The sequence below is a fragment of the Tachyglossus aculeatus genome, chromosome 6, assembly GCF_015852505.1.
Source record: "Tachyglossus aculeatus isolate mTacAcu1 chromosome 6, mTacAcu1.pri, whole genome shotgun sequence".
NCBI lineage: Eukaryota > Metazoa > Chordata > Mammalia > Monotremata > Tachyglossidae > Tachyglossus > Tachyglossus aculeatus.
The window spans coordinates 37,379,969-37,395,537 of NC_052071.1; the positions used below are offsets into that span (position 1 = coordinate 37,379,969).

The 15,569-nt window shown below is 45.7% G+C and overlaps 1 non-coding gene across 1 annotated transcript; it reads right to left on the reverse strand.

Annotated features, from left to right (window-relative positions):
- Window positions 1-2,454: 2,454 nt before the first annotated feature.
- On the reverse strand, window positions 2,455-2,592 carry LOC119930238. The gene has a single exon (XR_005451723.1). It is a non-coding gene; the product is annotated as a small nucleolar RNA SNORA7 (small nucleolar RNA).
- Between the last annotated feature and the right edge of the window lie 12,977 nt (window positions 2,593-15,569).

The window sequence follows — 15,569 nt, forward strand, 5'->3', positions numbered from 1 at the left end:
GAACTGTTCTAAGCACTGGGGTAGATGCAAGTTAGGTTGGGAACAGTCCCTGTCCCACATAGGGCCCACACTCTTAATCTCCATTTTCCAGATGAGGTAACTGAGGCCCAGAGAACTGAAGTGACTTCACACAGCAGACATGTGGAGGAATCAAGATTAGAACCCCTGACCTTCTGGATCTCAGGCCCGTGCTCTATCCACTAAGCCACGCTGCTGCAAAATAATAATGATGGTATTTGTTAAGCACTTACTACATGTCAAGCACTGTTCTAAGAGCTGGGTTAGATACAGGCTAATCAGGTTGGACACAGGCCCGTGCTCTATCCAGTGAGATCAAAAACTCAAAATAGCTTGGGGGCTTATAGTGGAAGGATTAGAGAACGCATTCTGGGAGTTACGCGTGGTTCCAATGTGCTTGGTTTCTAAATCCCAAATCCAACAGCTTGGATAGTTCTGGATGCATCTGGGCTTCCATGGGAAGAAGTACATTGAGTTAAACAAGATCTCTAGTCAGTGGAGCATTTGCTAGTAGACCGAAAGGGCCAGGGCCTAGGAGAGTAAATATTAAGAGATCATAAAGTCTGCAGCCTCTGCCCCGAACGGCAGCCATGCCCCAACACCACTGCCCCCTCTCCACGTCCACACCTTAGAGAAGCAGAACAGCTTAGTGGAAAAAGCATGGACCTGGGGATCAGAGGACCTGAGTTCTGATTCTGGCTCTGCCACTTGTTTGCTGGGTGAGCTTGGGCAAGTCACTTAGCTTCCCTGTGCCTCAGTAATCTCATCTACAAAATGAGAATCCAAATGGGAATCCAAAACCTTTCCTCCCTCCTATTTAAACAGTGAGCCCCATGTGAGACCTGTTTTACTTCTATCTACCCCAGTGCTTAATACAATGCTTGGTACACAGTAAGCGCTGAACAAATACCACCATTATCTACCTCAGGGAGCAGCTAGTTCCCAGAGCTCTGCTTTCTCCAACTGCTCTCATTTATTGGAACACAACAGTGGAATGGAGGTGGCATTTGCTTACCTTGAGACAGCATAGTCAATCGCATTTATTGAGCACTTACTGTGTGCAGAGCGCTGTACTAGGTGCTTGGGAGAGTACACTATAATACTATAACAGACACATTCCCTGCCCCTGGCAACCTGAATGGGGACTGAGGGCGATTGACCTGCTTAGTTCTTTGGTAGTTTTGAGTCAGGACCTAAGCTAAATCCCCATCGTTCTTTTGGCCTGGAATGGCCGGGCCTGGCCTATTTTCCAGAGGGGAAAGAGAACCCTTTTGCAGTGCCTTACAAGTTCGTCCCTAAGGGATGTTGGAATTTGTAGTTCCTAAACATCACACATAAGTGACATTATGCTTGCCAGGAAGTGCGGCTTACCCCAGGCTCAGGCACACCACCCCATGGTCCAAGGAGGCCCCAAGTCAGTTGGAGTGCTGGCCACCACCTTCCTGGCTAAGGTCTTTAGACCCAAACATGTGTAGGGATCTACCTTCTGTGGTGGGCAGCTCTGGTTAACGTCTTGACTGGAGATCTAGGACCCCTTTCCAGTTTGGGAAACACTAGTGAAACAGGAAATAGCCCAGATTCCAGATGGTGGGTGGAATTTCATTCACAGAGTTTGTTCTCAGCTAGAAAAGAGCAATTCTCCTTTAACAGCTGCATGAAAGATATTTTTTTAAAAACTGACCCCAGGATTTGTCTCATCATCCGGCCATTTCACAGTAATCAGGGCTGAGAGAAAATGAGGAACAAGGGTTCTGTCATCTTCCTCCTGCTTGATTGATTTTGTCCCTCACTTCTCTCTCTTCGGTTCTTTTCTCTGGGGCCATTTTCATCATCCAGCATTCTGGGCTTGTTTCTCATTGTCAGAGGGGTAGCTTGGTGCTTGGGGGAAAAACTTTGTTCTGAGTCAGAGGGGACAAACTCCCATTAATTATAGCCACATCAAGTCAGGGTCTCTGTGATGCTGATGTCAATGGCTGGAGGGATTTGTCTCTCCATGGCCGGAGACAAGAGGGCACATTACAGAATCATAATTCCTTGATTGCTGGAAGAGGGGGCAGAGGCCCCTGGGTCATAGGCCACAGGCAGATTTAGAAGCTTTAAAAGGGATTCAGAAGGACTTCTGAGCCTGTTCTACTCACTGCTTTCAGTCGGGGCTGGTGTGGGACAAGTGGGGCCTTTAGGTTTGGATCACAGGCCTAATTCCAGTGAGGGGTCTTGTCTCAAGCCGTCGAGTCGTTTCCGATCCACAGCAACACAACGGATACATCTCTCCCAGAACACACCGCTCTCCATCTGCCATCGTTCTGGTAGCGTAGCCAGAGTTTTCTTGGTAAAAATATGGAAGTGGTTTGCTATTGCCGCCTTCCGCGCAGTAAACTCGAGTCTCCGCCCTTGACTCTCTCCTATGCTGCTGCTGCCCAGCATGGGTGAGTTTTGACTTGTAGCAAATTGCCTTCTACTCACTAGCCACTGCCTAAGCTAGGAATGGAATGGTTATGCCTCTCCTTGACTCTCCCTCCCATAGCCGAGACTGGTAGAGTACTGGAAACTCTCCAGGTATGACCCTGAGAGGGGAAAGAGGGGTAGGAGGACTATAATAAGAGTAGAATTACTTGAACTAGTCTCCAGTTTAGTAGTTCTACTTCTTAAACTGCCGTGGCCAAGACATCTTACTTCCAGGGGCCCACACTGGATTTTTCTTTGACCAGTAGAAAATTGGTAGCCTTGGGCAGAGCCCTGGGCAATTGGCTGCCTGACCCTCTGGTTGCTGACTCTGCTTCTGTTCTACTGCTTCCGATGGAGGACCCAGAGCCGGTCCTTTGAAGGGACCTGTTGTAGATGACCGGCACTGGGCTGCCAGTGTTGGAAAAAAGAACGTAAATTCCAGGGACACTTCCAGGGAGAAATCACTGCACCGCCACCTCATTTCTGTACCTGCCAACTCCTTACTTATATCCTCCCTCTGGCCTGGGGTTCCCTCCCACTTCATATCTGGCAGATAACAACAACAACAACAATAATAATAATTGGGACATTTGTTAAGAATTTACTATAACCCGATTTGCTTGTATCCACCCCAGCACTTAGTACAGTGCCTGACACAGTCTTCTAGACTGTGAGCCCACTGTTGGGTAGGGACTGTCTCTATTTGTTGCCAACTTGTACTTCCCAAGCGCTTAGTACAGTGCTCTGCACACAGTAAGCGCTCAATAAATATGACTGAATGAATGAATGAATGAATAAGCACTTAACAAATACCATAATTATTATTATTATTATTATATGCCAAGTGCTGTACTAAGCACTGGGGTAGATACAAAATAATCGGGCCCCCCATGGGGCTCAGAGTCTAAGTAGAAGGGAAAACAAGTGCTGAATCCCCATTTTGAAGAAGCGGACTGAGGCACAGAGAAGTCACACTGTAGGTATATGGAGGAGCCAGGATTAGAACCCAGGTCCTCTGACTTACCAGGTCCATGCTCTTTCCTCTGGGCCACACTGTTTCTCTCACCACTCTCCCCATCTTCAAAGCCCTACTAAAATTACAACTTTCAATCAATCAATCGTATTTATTGAGCACTTACTGTGTGTGGGGCACTGTACTAAATTCTTGGGAGAGCGCAATACAACAAAGACACACTCCCTACCCATAGCGACCTCACAGTCTAGAAGGGGAGACAGACATTAATATAAATGTTGATTTATATATAAATTAATATATAAATAAATTAAGGCTACAACGCCTCCAAAAAGCCTTCCCTGACTAACTTCTTTTTCTCCAGCTTCTTTGCCCTTCCTTCTACCTCATCTGTGCACTTGGCTGGGTACCCCTTAAGCACTTTGCTATCCCACCGCCAGCCCCGCAGTCCTTTTGTCCATATTCTTATATTCTGCCACTGCCCCATCTGTAATTTCTTTTAATGTATAGCTCCCTCGTTGGACTGGAAGCTCCTTGTATTGTACTACCAACTCGTGGCTCGGTGGAAAGAGCCCGGGCTTTGGAGTCAGAGGTCATGGGTTCAAATCCCAGCTCTGCCACTTGTCAGCTGTGTGACTTTGGGCAAGTCACTTCACTTCTCTGTGCTTCAGTTACCATCTGTAAGATGGGGATGAAGACTGTGAGCCCCGTGTGGGACAACCTGATCACCTTGTAACCTCCCCAGCGCTTAGAACAGTGCTTTGCACATAGTAAGTGCTTAATAAATGCCATCATCATCATCATCATCATTGTATTGTACTCTCCCAAGCACTTAGCACAGTGCTCTGCACACAGTAAACCCTCAATAAATGCCATTGATTGATTGATTGAAAGATAAAGTGGAAGGGCCTCTCCGGCCTTCATTTCTAGAACAGGGTTCTGTTCTGATTCTCCTTTGGTCTCCATGACTCATCCTGGATCTTAGCCACTCACCAAATTTTAATTTTCCATATCTTTAGCCTTCATTCATTCATTCCATAGTCTTGAATTTCCCCAAACATCTCCTCTTGGATATCCCACTGCCACCTCAACTTTCCTGAACCAATCATAACCATCACAATATTGCCTATGGCTCAGGCTCTCAACCTCAGTATCGTCTGTTTACTTGTTTGATGCATGTTTATATTTGTTTGGATGTCCGTCTCCCCCCTTCTAGACTGTGAACCCATTGTTGGGTAGGGATTGTCTCTATTTGTTGCTGAATTGTACTTTCCAAGTGCCTAGTACAGTGCTCTGCACACAGAGAGCGCTCAACAAATACGACTGAATGAATGAATGAATGAATGAATGAATCTCTGGTGCCTATTTTTTTCCGCTCTTCACATCCAACCTGTCACCAAGCCCTGCTTATTGTTCCTCAATAATATTTCACAATTCAAATGCAGATCCTTATCACCCAGGGTCTGGTCTCTCGGCCTCCAATCTTTCCCTACCCATACGGCAACAAGAATCAACTTTCTCAAGCATTATCTGATTAACTCATTTCCCTCCTCAAAACCCTCCAGTGACTCCCTGGTAGTAGTAGCAGTAGATGGTATGAGTAGCAATAGTTGTAGAAGTAGTAATAGAAGTAGTAGCATTGACTGAACAACCATTGGGTACAGTGTATTGAATGAAACTGTTGGGAAGTGTGAAACAAAGTGATGTATTCCCTGCTCACAAGGAGTTTACACCTAGACTAATATGACAGACATGAAATAGAGTACTCAAAATAAGTAATTAAATGTACAACTGAATGAACATGTACACATAAGAGCTAAGGATGGGTATAAATAAGTACATAAGAAATAGCGATTGTTGATGGATTTATACAACTTTGCATCCTGGGAATTAATTAGGGGAGGCTTATTGAAGGAAGCGGAGTTTCAGGAAGGCTTTAAATAATAATAATAATTATGGTATCGGTTAAGTACCTACTATGTGCCAAGCGCTGTTCTAAGTGCTGGGGTAAATATGAGGTAATCAGGTTGTCCCACGTGGGGCTCACAGTCTTAATCCCTATTTTACAGATGAGGTAACTGAGGCACAGAGAAGTTAAGTGGCTTGCCCAAGGTAACACAGCAGACAAGTGGCGGAACCGGGTTTAAAACCCATGTCCTCTGACTCCCAAGCCCGTGTTCTTTCCGCTAAGCCACACTGCTTTCCCATGGGGCGGGCTGTGCTCTGTTGGATTTAGGGAAGGAAGAAGTTCCAAGCAGAGGAACAGCGTAAATGAGGAGACGGAGGCAGGACAATCGGGAGTGAGTTAGACTGTAGGCTCTTTGAGGGCAGGGATCTTGTCTACTAATTTTATTGTACCCTCCCAAGCACTTATACAGGGCTCTGCACACAGTAAGTGCTCAATAAATACACTTGATTTAATTTGATTTCCTATTTCTGACCACCTCATCTAACCCCCTCTCCTCTGCTTTTCTTCTCCTGACACTAGGTTTTATAAATCAAGAATTTAATCTCTTTTCCTAAGCCATGAATACCAGAAAAAAATCCCTCATTGCTCTTCCTCCTCCTCCTCTTTTCATTCATTCAATCATATTTATTGAGCACTTACTGCATGCAGAGCACTGTACTAAGAGCTTGGGAGGGTACAATATGATAATAAACAGACACATTTCCTGCCCACCGTGAGCTCACGGTCTAGAGGGGGGAGAAAGACATTTATATAAATAAATTACAGATATGTACATAAGTGCTGTGGGGCCAGGAGAGGGCATGAACAAAGAGAGCAAGTCAACAAAGGGAGTGAGAGAAGAGAAAGGGGCAGGGGGGCTCCTCCTCTCCCTCCTCCTCCTTTTTCTCCTCCTCTTTCTCTCCATTATCCTCCTCATTCTCCCCTGTGAAACAGGAAACCAGCTCCAATTTCCAGGCCCGCTGCTGTGTTTTATTTGGAGGAAAATTTGCCAGTCTCAACAACACGGGTTTCTTTGCCATCTCTTCCCTGGAGAGGTTCAGTCACTCCATGTAAAGTTTGACTCGGCAGCCCGGCAGAACCCAAAAGTTTCCCAAAACTCAGCGTTTCACGGACAAACCAGGCTCAGTATCAGTTTGCAAGAGTTTTCCAACCGACTGCTGGGGCTCCGTTGAGCTCTGCCGAAGTGGCTGCCACGGTGAAGTTGGGTCTGAGAGGAGAGTAGGAGGAATATCTCTCCATCCTACCTCTTCTGCCCTTCTCCTGCAGTCCCGGGGACTGCGTTTCCACCCTTTTTGATCCTGGGCAAGGAGGCAAAAACCACTGCAGGTATTTTGTTAACTGCCCAGGACTTTGGGGCTAGATATTGGCAAAAGAAGCCAATTTCTACACTCAATCTTTCCCTCCCTACCTCTCTGTGCCTTCCTTGGCTCCTTGGCCACACAAGAAGGGCATCGCCCATCCTGCAAATTTGTCTCCCCACCCTGACCCCAACTCCTCCCAGCAGCTGGGTAGGTCTAAATGGGATGTATTTTCTTTCCTGGTATTTTGGACCCCCTTTAGGAAGATAACCTATCATAGTTGGGATTGCACCAAGGGAAATGTACTAGAACATTGTAGTCTGAGTTTTCTTTTCACTCCAGTTCATCTTGTTCCTCTCTGTCACACCCTGAAGGCTCCTTCCCTAATTAATTCTGTTTCTTCAGTGTTCACTTCCAACCCCCACACCCCCCGACTCCCCCAGAGGGTGAGTTCTGTACTCCCTGCACCACACACCCATATTTAGTTGCTCTTTGGTCTGACCTGCAGAGTTTTAGGTCTTTTAATTCTTCCTCTCAGGTCTAAGGGGAAATGCAGGAATCTGGCATTTTCTGGGTTGGATCCTGGATATCTGATGTGGGAAGGGCCGATGGGTTGGGTCTGTTTGGAAAGTGGAAGGATGGAAGCTAGAGAGTGATGAATGTTTGTATAGCTAGGAGTATTTGGCTTGTATACTTCACTAGGATGTGAACAACTGGAAAGGATCTGGAAGGGAGCTTCACAAAGGACTGAAACATTGGAAAATGGGACATTTGAGGACAGTTCGAAGGAATTAAGATAATTTATTTGAAGAGAAGAAGGCTAAGGGAAGTCTTCCTAGGAAAGAAGAGTTGTTAGGGGCTTCAGATAATCTCTGCATCCCCTGAGGTTAGCACAGAAAGAAACAGATTTCAGTTTCATCGAGAAGGAATGAAGTTAAATGCAAGGAAGCATTTCCTGCCAGGAGGGATTGTTAAACAGAAAGAATCACTGAGGATCATTTTGGAATCTCTTTCTTGGAGATCATTAAAAGCAAAAGAGCCCACTTACTCCCACTGTGCACAGCAAGGCAAGTGGGGTCTGAATTCCCAGAGCTTGAAACATGTCAGCGTCACTGCTGTCCCTCAGTGCTCTAAACTCTGGTGGAAGACCTGGAGCTATAATTTCCAGAAGTACCTAAGATCATTAAAGGACCTGCCACAGAGCTACGATTTGCCTAACAGAATTTGTTTGGATTATGACTGTAGCTGAGGGTCCTAACAATCTACCAGTCCCTAGTAGAAAGGCGGGAACTATGACCCAACGTGGCGCCGCCTCCCCTATGATTGACTTCTGCCAGTCACATTGCACAAATTGATTTGTCCTGGTGCCCGTCTCCCCCACACATCTGTGCAGCCCTGAGATGCGGGCTGGTCCTCGGCGGGGTCAGCTCAAGCAGATGTGGGGGCAGCTGAGGCCAGCCAGGGCAGAGGAGCAGGTTGTCGCTCCTGCCCGGACTGTCTGACTGGAGGGGGGACGAGCCTTACGATAGCCAGAGCAGCCCCCGTGGGCCCACTCGGGAAAGGGAAAAGAAACTTCAAACCCAGATTCTTTTTGCTCCATTTTTTAAAAGAAAAGAAAACAAACACGAGACTTTTCATTTTGTCTGTCACCGGGGCGCAGTCCTAGCCCTCTGCAAGGGGGCCGGCAAACCTGGGGCCAGAGAGTCCGGGGAGTCTGACGAGGAGCCACAGGTGCTTTCCTGCTTTGAGAGGAGGGAGGAGGAGGGAGAAGAAGGGCTTCCCAGCTCCAGCCACCATACTGGAGACCAGGCTGACAAGTGGGGGATGGTTCTTGGGCCCCCCCTTGCCTCTGCCAGAGGGGCCTCTCTGTCCTCAGGAGGGGTGGTATGATCCCTCCCGAGGAGCTGGGACAGAGCCGCTTCAGTTTGCACACTCCCCTTTTTCCAGCAGAGGAAAATGTGTGTGTCTCTGGTGAACAGACCGTTCCCCCTCACCCCCAGGCCCATAGTTGACCTGGGTCTCCTCCTCCAGAATTTCGTGGAAAGCTCTGCCTCCCTCTTCACCAGCGCCACTTCCATTCGGAAGATTGGGTGACTTCGTTATTTAAACTATGAATACGGCCACAGCAGGCAAGTGGCCAAGCCGGAATTAGAACTCAGGCCCTCTGACTCCCAGGGCCTCCTTGCTCTTTCCACTAGGCCACATGTACGTATCCTTATATACTGTATTTTATCTGTATTTTATTTTAATATCTGTCTCCTCTACCAGAATGTGATCTCTTGGAAGGCAGGGATCATGTCTATCAACTTTATTGTACTCTCTCAGGTTTTTAGTACAGTGCTCTGTACACAGTAAACACTCAACAAAAATACAATCAATGATCAATGCGTTAAGAGCTGCTTTAAATGGGCCACCTTTTGATTTTGATTTCTGCGGCAGATTATTTGTGAGATACTGGATAAGTTTCTTCCCTTCTTGGGATCCCTCCTCTAGACGATACGCTCGCTGTTGGCAGGGAATGTGCCTGCTAACGTTGTTGACTTGTATTCTCTCAAGTGCTTAGTACAGTGCTCTGCACAGAGTAAGCACTCAATAAATACCATTGATCAATTTCCTTTAACGAAAAACAGGAAAAATAATTCTTCCCTCTCTCCCATCCAGGGTCACGATGGTACTATTCCAGAGGAATTCAGGTGTTTACTCAGCGGGACACTGGGGAGCTGCTACCCCACAGGACTAACCCGAGCCCTGCTACTATGGCACGACACAAAGGATTTAACCAAGCCCTCAAATCTTTTCTCTGAATGCTTCACTCAGTGGTCCGGTGTCCCAAAAATTTGACCAGCCTGCTGAGTGAGAAACTGGTTTCTGTCCAGGGGTGCTTAAATGGTATGGCAAGATCAGCTGGGTGAATACTGGGATGGAGAAAGTAGAGGGAACCCTTCTGACTCCCTTCCAACCACTGGAGAGCTAGCTGGTTTGGATTAGAAGGCCTTCCCAGACTGAGCCCCTTCCTTCCTCTCCCCCTCGTCCCCCTCTCCATCCCCCCCCATCTTACCTCCTTCCCTTCCCCACAGCACCTGTATATATGTATATATGGTTGTACATATTTATTACTCTATTTGTTTATTTATTTATTTTACTTGTACATATCTATCCTATTTATTTTATTTTGTTAGTATGTTTGGTTTTGTTCTCTGTCTCCCCCTTTTAGACTGTGAGCCCACTGTTGGGTAGGGACTGTCTCTATATGTGGCCAATTTGTACTTCCCAAGCGCTTAGTACAGTGCTCTGCACATAGTAAGCACTCAATAAATACGATTGATGATGATGATGATTAGAATACTTGTTTGGAATGTCTTCTGATGCAGAGAACTCTAGTTAGTCTATTCCTGCCTGGGACGGGCCCAGACACATTGCCACCAAATCCTAAGGAGGCTTCCTACTATGTTGCCTATGCGCTTGGGTGTGTTCCCAAGAGAAGAGAAGCAGCGTGGCTCAGTGGAAAGAGCACAGGCTTTGGAGTCAGAGATCATGGGTTCAAATCCCGGCTCCACCAAAATTGTCAGCTGTGTGACTTTGGGCAAGTCACTTCACTTCTCTGTGCCTCAGTTACCTCATCTGTAATACGGGAATTAAGACTGTGAGCCGCCCGTGGGACAACCTGATTACCTTGTAACCTCCCCGGCGCTTAGAACAGTGCTTTGCACTTAGTAAGTGCTTAATAAATGCCATTATTATTATTCCCCTTTAAGAACTTGATATTCACCCCACCCCAAGCACTGCATCATCATCATCATCAATCGTATTTATTGAGCGCTTACTGTGTGCAGAGCACTGTACTAAGCACTTGGGAAGTACAAGTTGGCAACATATAGAGACAGTCCCTACCCAACAGTGGGCTCACAGTCTGCAGCACCTAAGTACATACCCCTAAATTCTCCCATTCCCTCATCAGTAATTTATTTTAATGCCTGTCTCCCTGTCTAGGCTGTGAGCTCCTTGTGTGTAGGGACTGTGTCTACCAACTCTACTGTATTGTTCTCTCCCAAGGACCTACCTAGTACAGTGCTCAGCACACAGTAAGTACTCAGTAAATACTAATTGATCGATTGATTAATTGGAGCTCCAGGATTATTACAACTTCCTAGGGGTGCCCCAGACTGGATCTCCCCCACCTCCCTATGTCTCTCTGGAATGGCCCACCTGGGTCCACTGAGGCTTTATTGAGCAATGACTCTTAGTACAGAGCACTGTAGTAGGCTCTTGGGAGACAACAGCAGAGATGCTTTTGGCTTTTCCCTTTTCAAGTTCTCTCTCACCCTCTGCTTTTATCTCCTCCTTCTCTCTCTCTTGTGCTTTTCCTCTCCATGATTAAGAAGCAGCTGAGCCTCTCTTCCCTTAGTGCCCCACCCCCTCCTTCATCTCTGACAGAACTCTGCTGAGAAATACTGTGCTGCTCCCAGCCTGTCTCTTTCACACTGCCCTCAGAACAGCCATTCAGCTTCAGTTCAGAACTGCAGGGCATTTCAGACTTTCATCTGTTATTTATCGTGATGGCGAATTTGGCCTGTGCCCTGCAAAGCAACTGTTACCGAGTTAAACCTACAAATCCCTCAGCATGCACCAAACAACAGCTGCTTGAACATGAAGCCTCACACAGGTGAAGCAAATCTCCAGCCACTGTACAGAAAAAGTCTGCGTGTTTAGAAAAATCAGGTCAAAAGTTTGCTCCGCACAAACACAGGAGCTATTTTCAGGGCCACCATGTAAGGAATTTGGGTTCAGCTCTCCTGGGAAGGGTGGTGCCTAGGAGGTGGGAAAGGAACACAAATACTGAATCTAGACACGGGAAGCAGCATGGCCTGGTGGAAACAGCATGGATCTCGGAGTCAGGATCTGGATTCAGCCACTTGTCCAACAGGGTGACCTTGGGCAAGTCAATTTAATTTCTCTGTGCCTCAGTTGCCACATCTGTAAAAAGGGGATTAAATCCTACTCCTTCCTACTTAGACTGTAAACCCCATGTGGAACATGGGTTGTGTCCAACCTGATTATCCTGTTACTACCCCAGGGCTTAGTACAGTGCCTGGAATACAGTAAGCACTTAACAAGTACCACTAATAAAGAACAAAATAATTCCTTCCCTCCCTCAAGCAGAAGAAGGCATATTAAGAGAAAATGGGAAAACAAGGAAATACTCAAAGCCATTTTTGCTTGTAGGATAAGACTAGTCCTCATTATTACTACCTATTTGGAAGACAAGTGTGAAATGCATGGTTAAGAGTATGGGAAAATAAAAGGATGTCAGTTCTTCCAAACTCATCCCTACCCCCCATCCATGAGATTTTAGGGTTCCACAGCCTCACTCCTAAAAATCCCAAAAAGTGATGGAAATTGGACTCCCTCTACCCTTGGAAGGCCCTCCATGAGACTTAAGGAAAGTTTGCCTTCTCCCCGTTCTTCTCATCTGGGACAGTAGATTGGGGGCATACCTGTAGCTATTCAAAAAGATATTTAAGGAATTGGAAGTCACATGAAATTACTCCCGAAAAAGTTGAAACCTCTGAAAAATAACCGGCTCCTAGTCAAACCCTTTGGTCCTTGTCCAACTCTCAAGTTCTCTTAGAACAAATGAAAAATTGGTCAGCTCTGCACAGGGAAGAACAGATGTTCATTTGGAAACAAAAATCCAAATCTCATTTGCCTAACATTGGAAATATCCCCAATCTCATCAATGGAGAGGCAGGTTGTGTCACCATTTATATTGGTAGGTTGAAGGATATTTTTTTTCCCCTTGGGAACGTAAAGCAAGGATATTTTGGCTTCCAGATTACTTCCACCTGCTTTAATAATAATAATAATAATAATGGCATTTGTTAAGCGCTTACTATGTGCAAAGCTCTTTACTCTTGATTGGTCTGGGAGCCTGCCTAATGAACACTTCTAATTTTCCTCTTCTAATCCCCTCTGCCCTCTTTGGGGAAATGCAATATACCAAAAGTGGCCCCATATTTCTTTTGTACTTTCTGTTGTAATATAACCCGAGCGTTTGCAGGCACTGTATCCAAAGAGTGCCATTTCTCAAACCTGGCTCTGTATATCTATGATCCCTCAGGTGTCATGCCAATTTAGCATGGGAAACAAAACCATCACCAAAAACAAGTGTAAACTCTTTCTTACTCCTTTCAATGGACTGTTGGCTTTAAATAATAATTATGCCCACAGAAGAGCCAACTCCTCTAACTTATTTGACTCTCAATCAGTGAGTAATCTGGGAGAAGCTCAAATCTGGATCAGACCTGGATCAGTGGAAACAATGCATGGTAGGAGAAAAGCTTCAATTTTTTTTGGTATCACATCTAGATTTGTTCTTCCCAGGAAATCATACCTTGTTATCAGTCCTATGTTTCGTAACCATAAAAATTACCAACGTGATTGTGTGAATTTCCTTCTTGCTACAATTCCACTAAGAGTAGAAATCCAGAGGGAAGCCTAAAAGATTATTCTGTTAATTATGTCTCATTAGAATTTAGACAAAGAAATCTAAAAGAGAAGTCACAAGTCGGTCCCGTGTCCGCAAGGAAGCTGTGGAGAAACCCAGGGAGAGACTTAAACTACCAGGATGGTTTCCTTCACACATCCCTCAAGAGAAGCAGTGTGGCTCAGTGGAAAGAGCACGGGCTTTAGAGTCAGAGGTCATGGTTTCAAATCCCGGCTCCGCCAATTGTCAGCTGTGTGACTTTGGACAAGTCACTTCACTTCTCTGGGCCTCAGTTACCTCATCTGTAAAATGGGGATTAAGATTGTGAGCCCCATGTGGGACAACCTGATCGCCTTGTATCCCCACAGTGCTTAGAACAGTGCTTTGCACATAGTAAGCACTTAACAAATACCATTATTATTATTATTATTATTCCCTAATTTCACTTAGTAACAACTAATGCAAAGCTTTTTTTCACATTTCATCTGATTGTGTTGTCCAAACAGTGCCCTTCCTTTTCCTCTGCCCCCTTACCAGCTGGCCTCCTCCCCGTCGCCTTCCCCTTGTCCTCATTTCACCCATAATAATAATAATAATAACAATCATAATTGTGATATTCGTTAAGCACTTACAGTCCAGGCACTGTACTAAGCACTGGGGTAAATACAAGGTAATCAGGTTGGACCCAATCTCTGTCCCACATGGGGCTCACAGTCTTAATCCCCATTTTATAGATGGGGTAACAGAGGCACAGAGAAGTGAAGTGACTTGCCCAAGGTCATACAGCCGACAAGCAACGAAGCTTGGATTAATAATAATAATAGTATTTGTTCATCATCATCAATTGTATTTATTGAGCGCTTACTGTGTGCAGAGCACTGTACTAAGCGCTTGGGAAGTACAATTTGTTAAGCACTTACTAGTTGCCAGGCACTGTACTAAGCCCTGGGGTGGATATAAGCAAATTGGGATGGACACAGTCTCTGTCCCAAGTGCAGCTAATAGTCTCAATCCTGATTTCACAATAGGTAACTGAGGCACAGAGAAGTGAAGTGACTTTCCCAAGGTCACAAAGCAGAAAAGTGGCAGAGCTTGGATTAGAACCCACCTACTCATCCCACCCTCCTGATGGCTCTTTGAAACCTCTGTCTTGATTCTCTGAGCTCCTTCCTCACTCTTGCCACCCAGCCCCACATCCTTAACTGGACTGGTTGCTTTATAAACAAAACAAAACAAAAAAAACCATGGCCCTCTAGCTCACCCCTTCCCTACGGCACAATCCCCTCCGAGCCGAGCCGGGGTTACTAGGACACCTAAATATGTGGAGCCTGAGGGGTGACACTGGGAAGGGAAGAGGCTCAGAAAGGCCCAGCCACCACTTTGGTTCCACCCCTGCTGCCCTGGGGCTTTGGAGAGGGCTTGAAATTTCTGAAATGCAGCATTACTAAATTGAAATATATAATAATAGTAATAATAATGATAATAATAACTAGACTTGTGGGTAGGAACATGTCTGCCAACTCTGTTATATTGTACTTTTCCAAGCGCTTAGTACAGTGGCCTGCAACAAAGTAAGCCCTCAATACAAACAATTGATTGATAATAATACCTTGTTTGTCTATAGAGAAGCAGTGTGGCTTAGCGGATAGAAACCTGGGCCTGGGAGTTGGAAGGATGCAGGTTCTAATCCAGGCTCTGCTACTTGTCTGCTGTTGACCTTGGGCAAGTCACTTGACTTCACTTCTCTGGGCCTCAGTTACCTTACCTGTAAAATGGGGATTAAGAGTTTGAGCCTCATGTGGGACAGGGACTGCGTCCAACCTGATTAAATTGTATCTAACCCAGTGCTTACCGGTGCTTAGAACAGTGCTTGGCACATAGTAAGCACTTAACAAGTACCATAATTATTATTGTTATTATTGTGCTCTTACTTTTCCCAAAGCACTTTCACATCAATTTTATCTTTTTATCCTGACAACATTTTGTGAGGTAAGGAGAGTGGGGGTAGTATTTCCATATTATAGATGAGGAAATAGAAGCCCAGAGAGGTTAAGTGACTTGGTCACTTAACGCGCATTATAGTTGGCCTTCGTGTTCGAAGAAGTCACCACCGATGGTGAAATTTGTCTACGAGTGCATGTGTGGTTGAAAAGTCCTAGCCACACTTTCTCAGGCTTTGTTTTTTTTTTTTAAACGTTTCCTCTACCCTCCTTGCCTTCGGTTACCTAATTTCAGCTCTCCATACAGGGACTGAGTTGCTATCCTGCTGCCGTTGGTTCTCTTCCTATGTCCCACCCAGCTTAGCTGTGTTAAGGTGAGCATAGCTTCCGTGCTAGGAGACCGACTACGTTCCAAACTTCATTGTTCATGGAAAACAGGACA